Below are 13,495 nucleotides of genomic sequence, written 5' to 3' on the forward strand. Positions count from 1 at the left end.
TATTGATATCATAGAAAATGTATGAGACTCACAAATACTGTATTATTATGAAGAGAAAGACATGTCAGTGTAAAAAAAGATTCCAGTCAGTTCAACAATGTCAATAACACTTTGGGATCAGTATGGTGACGTATCTCTCTATTCTTCACGCTTTCCCCTCTGGACTAGGATACCTATCTTTATATTCCAGGGTAAAGTCAATGGGGGTTATTCTATACCTTGACTTTTTTTCCACCTCAAAAAAAAACAGTTCAATACCACATGATATTCAGAAAACGAGCATCTGTTTACTCTCTGGTGTCTTGTAGTAACAGTAATGTTGGTATAACAATATAGTGACCCCCTTAGTATCACTGACCTATATGCCCAAACCCTCTCCAGGTTAGACTGAAGGTGCAGTAGCTGATTAATCAATGAATCTATACATCAAGTTGGTAAGTTAGTCTGAAGGTATGGGGATCTATCTGATGCACTGAGGTGCTCTCAAAGTCTGGCAGAACCGCAAGACTATGTTGGACCACTGAGCTAAAACCTATTAGCATTAGCTTGGGGAGCCAAGCAAAGGTTATTCATCACATTAGACTGAAGGGATGGGTATCTAATCAATCATGGTGGTTGGTTAGACTGAAGGTATGGGCATGTTATGGGCATCTTATGGGCAGAGGTGCTCTCAACATCCTGCAGCATCTCTGGTGGGTGTGACAGTACATGGCAACATAGGACTTAGCTAACCCAAAGGCCTGGGAGGAGGAGGAGTTGGCAGCAGGCTGCAGATTGTTGGTAGTGGAGCCCGGTCCCGCTAAGGGGCTGCTGTTGTAGATACTGTAGTATGGCTCGATACGGGTGTTGATGGAGGTGGAGGTGCTAGGGGGCCGGGGTTTACGTCCACCATGCCAGCCCGTGACTCTCGGACTGGGGGCACAGTCCCGGGAATGACTGGGTCCACAGGCTTGATCCACCAGTCTCTTTTGGAGCTTGGGTGAGAGGACAGAGGCTGAGTTGGTCTCGTGGTGCGAGGACTTGTTACGGTTGACCTCGAGACTGCCTTTGCCCATGGCGTGGAGCCGTGTCGTGTGTTGCAGCAGAGGAACACCAGAGCCACCCATTGGAGGCAGCAGAGGATGCGGCGGCGGAGCCCGGCGCTGTTGCGGGAGTACACGAACGGGTTGATGCACGACTTAAAGAAGATGAGCGCGAAACCGCACAGTTCAAACTGGTAGTGAGCGAAGCTGCTCTCCGGGGGAAAGGATGTCCTGGGCTAAGACGACGCCCATGGGGAGACAACAAAGGAGGACGGAGAATACAATCACCACACAGGTTACTACAACCTTGGAGTCCTTGACTGTGGCCAGGTTGACAGTAGAGACTAGTTGGCAGCAGGTAGCTCCCTGGACAGCCCCAGGTACTAGACCCTGGCTAGTGGATCTGTTAGAGTAGGAGTGAGTCTGAATGAGTTGTAGGTTGTTGTAGGCCTGCTTCAGGTAGAGCGAAGGAACCTGGACAGCACACTGCATGACCTCTAACCCTCTTTCCCTCCCTCTCTCTCTCACCCCTATCGTTCTCTCTCCCTCCTTCCCTCTCCCCCCTCCTCCCACCCTCCCTCTCTCTCCCTCTCCCTCCCACCTGTGCGTTCTTCCTTAGCGTCTGAGCGATCATCAGGTAACAGATAGACACCACTGCCACGCAGAAGGCAAAGTCCACCAGGTAGACATAATAGAACCACCCTAGCACCCCCGTTAGGCTGAAGTGAGGCAGGCAAGGTTCCTCCTTTGTGGGGTAGGCTCACAGGGCTCACAGGGTAGCTATGGTGAAGCTGGAGGTCCAGAGGAGGGCGGAGTACAGGGAAGCGAGGCCATGCCGTTGGGCTGCTGGAGCCTTCGGAGGGTGATCACAGCTAGCGTTTCCAGAGACATGATGATGAAGGCTGAGCCCGTCAGGTGGCAGGTGACACACCGCCCCCCCCCCCCCCCCCCCCCCGTAACAAAAAGTATACTCTTAAGACTTTTGCAAACTTTCAAGAATCAGACCTGGGTTCAAATACTTGTACAAATAATTTCAAAGGGTGTGTTCGAGCAGTAAGGCTAACGAAGCCGACTGTTGGAGACATCCCTCTAGTGGTGTGGGGGCTGTGCTTTGGCAAAGTGGGTGGGGTTATATCCTGCCTGTTTGGCCCTGTCCGGGGGTATCATCGGATGGGGCCACAGTGTCTTCTGATCCCTCCTGTCTCAGCCTCCAGTATTTATGCTGCAGTAGTTTATGTGTCGGGGGGCTAGGGTCAGTCTGTTACATCTGGAGTATTTCTCTTGTCTTATCCGGTGTCCTGTGTGAATTTAAATATGCTCTCTCTAATTCTCTCTTTCTCTCTTTCTGTCTTTCTCTCGGAGGACCTGAGCCCTAGGACCATGCCTCAGGACTACCTGGTATGATGACTCCTTGCTGTCCCCAGTCCACCTGGCCGTGCTGCTGCTCCAGTTTCAACTGTTCTGCCTGCGGCTATGGAACCCTGACCTGTTCACCGGACGTGCTTGTTGCACCCTCGACAACTACTATGATTATTATTATTTGACCATGCTGGTCATTTATGAACATTTTAACATTTTAACATCTTGACCATGTTCTGTTATAATATCCACCCTGCACAGCCAGAAGATGACTGGCCACCCCTCATAGCCTGGTTCCTCTCTAGGTTTCTTCCTAGGTTTTTGGCCTTTCTAGGGAGTTTTTCCTAGGGAGTTTTTCCTAGCCACCGTGCTTCTTTCACATGCTTTGGTTGCTGTTTGGGGTTTTAGGCTGGGTTTCTGTACAGCACTTTGAGATATCAGCTGATGTACGAAGGGCTATATAAAAATAGTAGTTTTCCAACAGCAAGGCTCAGATCAATACGGCAGTGTCAACACAGCTGCTTGTTGTATCTGGGATCTACATGTGTTTATATTAGTTACTATGCTGTTACTAAGCAGTAATGTATTACGGCAGTGTTACTAGGAAATGCACATGCGCACTATTGGGCCGGGGGCTGTAGAGCACGAGAGGTTTTAACTAAACGAAAACTAACTGTACTCCCGTCTCCTGCCTGGTCATTTCTCCACAACACAAATATTACAGTGGCGACGAGGTGATTAAACTTGCTTGAAGGGAAGAATGTTGCGTGAGTAATGAAACTCAAAATAATTATGTAATTCGTCAGTTATTTTGTATTTTCTTTCGCCAGTAGAAAAGGCTAACTGCTAGTAGGTACAGTATTCAGGAGCTGCCAAGTAGCAAGACTATTGGAGTCCAGAATAGCGACACTGCCCTCTGGTGGTTAAATTTAAAAAACTGTCATTGAACCCGATCTCAGTGGAGAAATATTGTCAAGAAAAAAAAAGGAAGAAGAAACGTTACACGGTGTGTAAATGATTACAAATGACTGCAGTGAATGAAGTAATTGCAGAAACTTCTGAAGTGAAGAATTAGACGGAAATTCAGAAAATTAAGGAATACAAGGAATAAGGAAACTGAACAATTAACTGTGAAAATGGCAACCATTAGTCAAGTACCAGAGTTTGAGGCTACGAAAGAGGATTTTGATTCCTGTTTGGAGCGTTTTGAGCGTTGGCTGGCTGCCAATGAAATCAAAGATGAAAAGAAAGCAGACGTATTTCTCAGTGTTTTGGGTCCAACTGAGTATGGATTGCTGAAAGGTCTCATTGAACCAATAAAAGCAGTGGAGTTGAACTATGCAGAACTGACTGAAACTCTTCAAGGCATTTCAAGCCTAAGCCAATTCTCATTGCAGAACATTTCAGATTTTACCAATGTCACCAGAGTCAAGGGGAAACCGTGGCTGACTACATCCTTGCATTGAAAAGGCTGGCAAGTACATGTGATTTCGCACGATTTCTTGATGTTGCTCTTCGAGACAAGTTTGTATGTGGTCTCACAGGTGAAGCATATCACAGAAGGCTTCTGTCAGAGAAGGACCTGACCTTTAAGAAAGCCTGTGATATCGCCCGTGGACTCGAGCTTGCCCACAGGGATACTATTGAGCTATCGGGACATGCAGAACGTCAGAAAGGTGTTCACAAGGTCAGTGATGCACATGGTGAAAAAGGCTCACAAAAGTCACACTTTTCTCAGTCCCGTCCTCAAGGTTACACAAGAACAAAGCAGCCCACATCTCAAAGGTCTAAGCCAAGTTGCTACAGATGTGGGGGAGATAATCATCAGCACAGTGAATGTCGATTCCAAACTGAAAAGTGCCACAATTGTGGAAAGGTTGGACATTTACAGAGAGTGTGTAAAGCTCCAAAACGCACAGCAAGAGCGCACAAAGTGTCAGACGCAGCACAAAAAGATGAAGTTACAACTGAAACAGTATTGGAACTGTTCAGTGTACACAGCTCAACAACAAAAAGATGGAATCTATCTCAGCATGGAGTTAGCGGGAAAACCAGTAAAAATGCAGCTGGACACCGGAGCGTCTGTATCTCTGGTTCCAGAGAGACACTACAAAGAAAAACTGAAAGAGTGTCCTCTTCAGCCAGCGTCCATCTGCCTTTCTTCATACACTGGTGACACTATTCCTGTGTTAGGGCAGATCCAGGTACCAGTCCGGTATGAGGGGAAGGAGTGGACGCTACCGCTTGTCATTGTTAAAGGAGAAAAATCAGCCTTGCTAGGCAGAAACTGGCAACCAAAGATCAAGTTGAACTGGGGAGAAATCTTCAGTCTGAGAAATGACAAACCAGTGAGTCAGGCTACACTCACTAACATGCTGGAGAAGCACAAATAACTTTTCAAAGATGGCTACGGCGAAATACAAGACTTCACAGCAAAAGTCAGAGTGCAAGAAGGAACCACGCCTATCTTTCACAAACCACGTCCAGTTCCCTATGCTCTTAAGGAAGCAGTAGAGAAGGAACTGGACCGCCTACAGAAGAATAACATTTTCATGAAAGTAGCGAGGAGCGACTGGGCCGCTCCGATCGTTGTAGTCCCAAAGAAAGACAAGACCGTCAGAATGTGCGGAGACTACAAGGTCACAGTAAATCGCTGCATACTACCAGAGGAATATCCATTACCAAACGCTAAAGATCTATTTGCCACTCTAGCTGGTGGGAAGGTTTTCAGTAAGCTGGACCTGGCATTCGCTTATCAGCATGTCACGTTCTGACCTGTAAAGGTGTTATTTGTTAGTGTTTAGTATGGTCAGGATGTGGCAGGGGGGATTTTGTTTATGTTTCGGGGATTGTTAGTCTATGTGTATAGACAAGGGGTGTTTGATTAGAGTGGTCTAGAGTTTTGGTATATGTTCTATGTTAGGGCATTTTCTATGTTTATTCTAGTCACTCTGTTTCTATGTGCAGTTTTGTTCTTGACCTTCAATTGGAAGCAGCGGCTCCTCGTTGCTTCTGATTGAAGGTCCTATAATTAGGGGTTTGTTTGTATTGTGTATTGTGGGTAGTTGTATTCTGTTTTGTGCTTATCACCTGACAGAACTGTTAGTGTCGTTTCCGTTAATTGTATACGTGTTTATTTGTTTCTCCTTCTTCAATATTAAAAAAGAAGATGAGTATACACTTCCCTGTTGCGTCTTGGTCCTCCACACACGACACACGTTACACAGCAACTGAAGCTGGATCCGGAGTCAGAACAGTATCTGACCGTCAATACACACAAGGGGCTATTCAGATTCAATCGCTTGGCCTATGGAATCTCGACAGCTCCAGCGATATTCCAACACACAATGGATCAGATCATGGATGGTATAGACAATGTTGTGTGCTTCATGGACGACATCCTCGTGTCAGCACCAACCATTGGAGAGCACCTTATCTCAGAGCTGAGGTCATTTTTGGGGCTCCTGAACTATTACGGAAAGTTTGTGGCAAACTTGTCCACATTGTTGCATCCACTTCACCAACTGCTGCAGGCCGATACCAAGTGGAATTGGTCCCCACAATGCGAAGAAGCAAACAGCGTCTGCTAAAGAGCAAGTGGCTTGCCCACTACAACACAGAGATGAAGCTGAGACTGGCGTGTGATGCATCTCCATACGGAGTAGGAGCCGTCATCTCACATGTTCTACCGTCAGGTGAAGAACACCCTATTTCATTTGCATCACAGACTCTGTCACCAAGTGAGAAAAATTATGCTCAAATTGAGAAGGAAGCCCTGAGCATAATATTCGGAGTGAAGAAGTTTTACAAATACCTCTATGGAAGGAAGTTCCAACTGCTGACAGATCACAAGCCTCTGTTGGCCATCCTTGGACCAAAATCAGCTATACCAACCCTTGCTGCACTTCGAATGCAACGTTGGGCTCTGATATTGCTAGCCTACGACTATGAGATTGAGTACAGACGATCCAGTGATCACGCAAATGCAGATGCACTATCAAGACTACCATGCAATAGTGACTCCGACAGTGAAGATGATAGAGCAGTCCTCCAGATCTCTCTCATTGACGAACTGCCCGTATCTGCTTCAGACATAGCAGAAGAAACGAGGAAAGACCCAGTGCTTTCCAAAGTCTTGGACTTAACATTAGGTGGTTGGCCAACGTTCGTAAATGACGATAACCTTCGTCCATTCATCAACAAGAAAGACTAGTTGTCCACTGATCAAGGATGTGTTCTGTGGGGATCAAGGGTGGTGGTACCTCACAAATCCCAGAGGAGACTGCTATCTGACCTGCATGAGGGACATCCAGGGATCACTCGAATGAAAGCACTCGCCTGCAGTTATCCTCTATGGGCTAGGTGGGACGCTTGCGTCCCACCTACGTAACAGCCACTGGCAGCCTGTGGCGCGATTTTCAAAACGTTAAAAATCCTATTACTTCAATTTCTCAAACATATGACTATTTTACAGCTATTTAAAGACAAGACTCTCGTTAATCTAACCACACTGTCCGATTTCAAAAAGGCTTTACAACGAAAGCAAAACATTAGATTATGTCAGCAGAGTACCCAGCCAGAAATAATCAGACACCCATTTTTCAAGCCAGCATATAATGTCACCAAAACCCAGAAGACAGCTAAATGCAGCACTCACCTTTGATGATCTTCATCAGATGACAACCCTAGGACATTATGTTATACAATACATGCATGTTTTGTTCAATCAAGTTCATATTTATATCAAAAACCAGCTTTTTACATTAGCATGTGACGTTCAGAACTAGCATACCCCCCGCAAACTTCCGGGGAATTCGCTAACATTTTACTAAATTACTCACGATAAACGTTCACAAAAAGCATAACAATTATTTTAAGAATTATAGATACAGACCTCCTCTATGCACTCGATATGTCCGATTTTAAAATAGCTTTTTGGTGAAAGCACATTTTGCAATATTCTAAGTACATAGCCCAGGCATCACGGGCTCGCTATTTAGACACCCGGCAAGTTTAGCACTCACCATAATCATATTTACTATTATAAAAGTTTGATTACCTTTTGTTGTCTTCGTCAGAATGCACACCCAGGACTGCTACTTCAATAACAAATGTTGGTTTGGTCCAAAATAATCCATCGTTATATCCGAATAGCGGCGTTTTGTTCGTGCGTTCCAGACACTATCCGAAATAGTAAAGAAGTGTCGCGCGCATGGCGCAATTCGTGACAATAAAATTCTAAATATTCCATTACCGTACTTCGAAGCATGTCAACCGCTGTTTAAAATCAATTTTTATGACATTTTTCTCGTAGAAAAGCGATAATATTCCGACAGGGAATCTCCTTTTCGGCAAACAGAGGAAAAAATCCCAAAGGCGGGGGCGGTCGGGTCACGCGCATAAGCCCAGTGTCCCTTGATCGGCCACTTGAGAAAGGCGATAATGTGTTTCAGCCTGGGGCTGGAATGACGACATTCTGTTTTTTCCCGGGCTCTGAGCGCCTATGGACGACGTGGGAAGTGTCACGTTAGAGCAGAGATCCTTAGTAAATGATAGAGATGGAAAAGAAGTTCAAGAAATGGTCAGACAGGCCACTTCCTGTAAAGGAATCTCTCAGGTTTTGACCTGCCATTTGAGTTCTGTTATACTCACAGACACCATTCAAACAGTTTTAGAAAATTTAGGGTGTTTTCTATCCATATGTAATAAGTATATGCATATTCTAGTTACTGGGTAGGAGTGGTAACCAGATTAAATCGGGTATGTTTTTTATCCAGCCGTGTCAATACTGCCCCCTAGCCCTAACAGGTTATCTGTGGTGGCCTGGACTGGATCAGGACATTCAACAGCATGTAGGCCACTGCTCACCTTGTGAAGCTGTTCGCAACAAGCCTGCTGCTGCACCTCTGCATCCATGGTCCTGGGCTGCTACACCTTGGGAATGCATCCATTACGCAGAGATTGACAAGCAACATTTCCTTGTTGTCGTCGATGTCCATTCCAAGTGGATGGAAGTGTTCCCTACTCAACTGACCACAGCTGAGAAGACCATCAATCTTCTCAGACACTTGTTCGCATCCTTTGGACTAGTCAAGGAGCTCGTATCGGACAATGGCCCTCCTTTCACGTCAAACGATTTTGAAATGTTTCTCAAGAACAACGGAGTAAGGCACATCCTGTCACCACCTTACCATCCGGCATCAAACGGAGCAGCCGAGAGAGCCGTGCAAACCTTTAACCTCTCGTCCCACACTATTCAACAGCCAGTGACAAATCAGAACGGCAAATTTAAAACCACAAAATGTCATAATTCAAAGTTCTCAAACATAGGACTATTTTACACCATTTTATAGATACACTTCTGAATCGAACCACGTTGTCAGATGTCAAAAAGGCTTTACAGCGAAAGCAAAACATTAGATTATGTTAGGAGAGTACATGGACACAAAAAACCACACAGCCATTTCCAAGCAACTAGCATGCATCACAAATACCCAAAACACAGCTAAATGCAGCACTAACCTTTGATGATCTTCATCAAATGACACTCCTAGAACATCATGTTACACAATACATGCATTTTTTCGTTCGATCAAGTTCATATTTATATCCAAAAACAGCATTTTACAATTGCTCGTGACGTTCAGAAAATATTTTGCCTCCAAAACTGCCGGTGAATCAGCACACCGATTTACAAAAATACTATTCATAAACCTTGATAAAATATTAAATTGTTATTCAAAGAATTATAGATAAACATCTCCTGAATCCAACCACGTTGTCCGATTTCAAAATAACTTTACGTGGAAAGCACACTTTGCAATAATCTGAGTACTGCGGTCAGAAAAAAGACATCAAGCAATACAGATAGCCGCCATTTTTGAGTCATCTAAAAGCATAAATAAAACTAGAAATATTCGCTTACCTTTAGTAATCTTCATCAGAAGGCACTTCCAGGAATCCCAGGTCCACAATAAATTTTGTTTTGTTCAATAAACTCCATAATTTATGTCCAAATAGCTCCTTGTTGTTCGCGCGTTCAGTTCAGCTACTCCAAATGTAGGACGTGCGAGGAAAATGTCACGAAGAAAAGTAAAAAAAAAAAAATCTATTCACGATCATTCAAACATTGTAAAGCATCAATCTTTAGGGCCTTTAGAACGTGAAGATTCAGTAATATTCCAACCGGATGAAACCAGTGTCTTGAAAAACGTTTTGGAACGTGGAGCTACCTTTCGCGTGAACGCGCGTCTCATTCCCGGGGTCACCAAGTTCCCAGCCTTCTCATTCGGTTTCTGTTCATCATAGACGACTCAAAAAACTCTCTGAAGACTGTTGACATCTAGTGGAAGCCTTAGGAAGTGCAAAATGAACCCTAACTCACTGTTAGAAAGGCAAGGACTTGAAAGGACTACAAGCACCAGAATTCTCACTTCCCGGTTAGATTTTTCTCAGGTTTTTGGCCTGCCATATGAGTTCTGTTATACTCACAGACACCATTGAAACAGTTTTAGAAACTTTAGAGTGTTTTCTATGCAAATCTACTAATTATATGCATATTCTAGTTTCTGGGCAGGAGTAGTAACCAGATTAAATCGGGTACGTTTTTTATCCGGCCGTGAAAATACTGCCCCTTATCCCAAAGAAGTTTAAGCTTGGTCACAAATGGGTCTTCCAAATGGACAATGACCCCAAGCATACTTCCAAAGTTGTGGGAAAATGGCTTAAGGACAACAAAGTCAAGGTATTGGAGTGGCCATCACAAAGCCCTGACCTCAATCCTATAGAAACTGTGTGGGCAGAACTGAAAAGGTGCGTGTGTGAGCAAGGAGGCCTACAAACCTGACTCAGTCACACCAGCTCTGTCAGGAGGAATGGGCCAAAATTCACCCAACTTATTGTGGGAAGCTTGTGGAAGGCTACCTGAAACATTTGAGGCAAGTTCAACAATTTAAAGGCAATGCTACCAAATACTAATTGAGTGTATGTAAACTTCTGACCCACTGGGAATGTGATGAAAGAAATAAAAGCTGAAATAAGTCACTCTCTACTATTATTCTGACATTTCACATTCTTAAAATAAAGTGGTGATCCTAACTGACCTAAAACAGGGAATTTTTACTGGGATTAAATGTCAGGAATTGTATAACTGAGATTAAATGTATTTGGCTAAGGTGTATGTAAACGTCCGACTTCAACTGTATACTTAGTTCAAAAATCTGCTGCTGATTTTATTATTTTGTTTGTTATATCATTCTATAGATGATAATGTTCATTTATTTGAATTGAAGAGGTTCATGTTATATTTATTTTAAGTTATTCATTAATGTTAAGAGAATTTTCCATTCAAGTATTGTACCACTAAAATTACATTTAGACTGTAAGATGGCCTTTAGCATAGAGGGTATCAGTCTTGCATCAAATAGTGAATTCCACTGTATGTAGAATGTTGCATGCATGTCTACACAGTGTTATATTTTCACATCTCACCGTCAGTAAATATCATACAGTAAATATTGGACTACAAGAGAGTTGCAAGCCTGCAAAGGTAGTTATTTAAAGCTTTGAATGTGTCGATTGGATTCTGGAGGTGTGTGGTTACAGCAATTACGCAGGGTTGGTGTGGCCTGTGGTGGTGGGGCCCAATGTAATATCTTTTCATGGGGCCCAAAATCCCTGGCGGCACCCCTGCCTACCGCATTTGCATGTATCCATTTGTTCGTGTGAATGCTCTGTGATGTAAAAGCATTTCAATGTCAAGAGAGTAAATGTGTCATCATGGTCATTTAATTACGTATGATGAAAACCAATACAATAGCCTACGGAAGGTTTCCTCTCCATCCCTGCCTCATCCCAGCTACAGGCATTACAAAGGAAAAAGTATTCCTTCACAGATGATGATCAGAAGCAATAATAGACCATATAGCCTATCTATTCTGAATGCAACCTAATATTGCGGGTTACTTGAAAAAGTGCATCTAGAAAAATGATAGACATTGGCATATTGATGTGTAGGCTAGAGAAAACAATATGCGACAATGTACATCGTTGATATATAACCCGTACATTTTCATATTTGGAATTGGAAACTTACCGTCCGCCTCCATAATAACCACATGCATTTTTATTCACACTATATCATAAAAAATGTATGTTTTTTATTTTCTTGTTAATGTGATCCCCCAAAAATATCCTGGAGAAGACGATGGCGGCGCGCTGTACATCGACAAGAGGTGGGAGATGAGTGTGTGAAGTCATGGGAGACGTGCGGCTCGTGAGGGTATCAGGTACCACCTCAGGATGTCCACCTCTCTAGCTTGAACGTCTCACTCTAATGGACAAATCAAAATTTACTGGGGGTGGTAGAATAATTTGTATGTTTAAGATAATGACTAAAGTATTCCACCCTGAAACCATATAATTGTGTGAAATGTATTAGAATCATAAAACTATAATCTGATGTGTGTCGTTTTAGTCAGAATTAGAACCAGGACATTTTGTTCCTGTTTAGCTATATAAGCAGGGTGCAAGTGTGAAACAAAGAATAAGAGGAGCTATCGACAGACAAGTTGTGCTACTGTGAAACCAATAACAGGACATTCTGTCCCCACCCGTGGAGGGGAGAAATTGTTAGGCCTGCAGAAAATTATGAAACATGTTGCAGAATATGATAAATAATGTATATGTGTAGTGGAAAAGTAACTGTCTGAGCAAGGCGTAGCTTAAGATTTGAACTTGTTTGTGTGTGTGTATAAAAGATTCGCTCTGCACTTCAAGGGCAGAGCACTCTCTGAATAAAGTATTGATCTATTGCAGGCTGAGACTGTCTATTTCTTGAATTGGAGATTTACGACCTTCAGGAATTAGACAGATATAAAATAGCTCAGTTAGAACATTGGGATAGAAATTCTCGTGACAGGGTTTCCTAAAAACCACCCAGTGTTTATAAACGTGAATATGGAGTTTGCCAATTAGCATGCTTTTGTGGCACAGCTGATGCCAAGCAGGGCTATCTATGGGGGTTGGCTGACCACCACGAACAAGCCCACTCTCCCTGCTTGTTCCATGAGTCCTACACTCTGATCATAGCCAGCTGCAGACAATGATCAGCTAGGGGGGAAATCAGATTGAACATTTTGATGCTATATTTTTAAGAATATCAAATATATGCAACACATTTTCCACCAACAGCTTTCTGTGCCAATGCAACACACAACCAATAAACAAACCATACCAACTTCAGGCGCTTCGATATTATGGTTTGCGTTTTCATCTCAACAAACAGAAAATACACCCCTCCCTACCTTGTAGGACGACCCAGTACGGAATCCTGGGTTTGACAATCTCCACATCATTAAACTTTTTGGTGTTTTGTAACAGATGTATCTTTATATTTATCAAATGTCAAATGGCCGCTGCAAAGTTTGCGATTGATTTTATTTGTCAGTTAAAAAAAATATACACAGTACAAATATTTGTTTAAGTGACTGGGATTGTACAATAAAGTCGAACATACTATATATCCATTGTTGTCCCTACTTTTTACATAAATACATGGCGTGGCCACATTATTATAGGACGACTTGGGAGAATGATGATCTGCAACAGATTGCGCATATCAGTTCTAGATGTAAAAATAAAGCCAGACTTGCCTGCTACTGTCCCTTTCTAGACCTTAAACTGTCGAGTCGACCCACAACTGATTCAAATGGAGTGAAAAATTCAAATCACAGGGCTTTTGCGCCATTATTTACATTAAACTGCAGCTTAGAGTACAATTTTGTACTCGCTTGAAAACAATAGAATTGTTCATTGCATTGTGATGTTAGTCTAGGTAGGATAATTGTATTGTCCCTTAAGATCCATAGGGGAGCTTTTTGAGCCGCATGTCATGTCTTCACTGTTCCTTCATGAGCAATGATGAGCCTGGCCTCTCCGCTGCCTATCAGCTATTTGTATTTGTTCTTGTGGATTCAAATAGAAAAGTGGTGTAGCTTTGATTGTTTTTGTGTTTTAAGATTGCTAGTTAGCCTATTGCAGATCTGACAAACGATCCACCTACCACTAATGTCACGATGAATGGTGGATAGAGGGCAGGATGGACAGACTATTTT

General features: G+C 43.2%; 1 pseudogene; it reads right to left on the bottom strand.

Moving 5' to 3' along the window:
• Nucleotides 1–606: 606 nt before the first annotated feature.
• LOC106589705 (putative G-protein coupled receptor 75) lies at nt 607–8,297 on the bottom strand (annotated as a pseudogene).
• Nucleotides 8,298–13,495: the final 5,198 nt, after the last annotated feature.

This window comes from Salmo salar, chromosome 28, assembly GCF_965601325.2.
Source record: "Salmo salar chromosome 28, fSalSal1, whole genome shotgun sequence".
Lineage (NCBI taxonomy): Eukaryota > Metazoa > Chordata > Actinopteri > Salmoniformes > Salmonidae > Salmo > Salmo salar.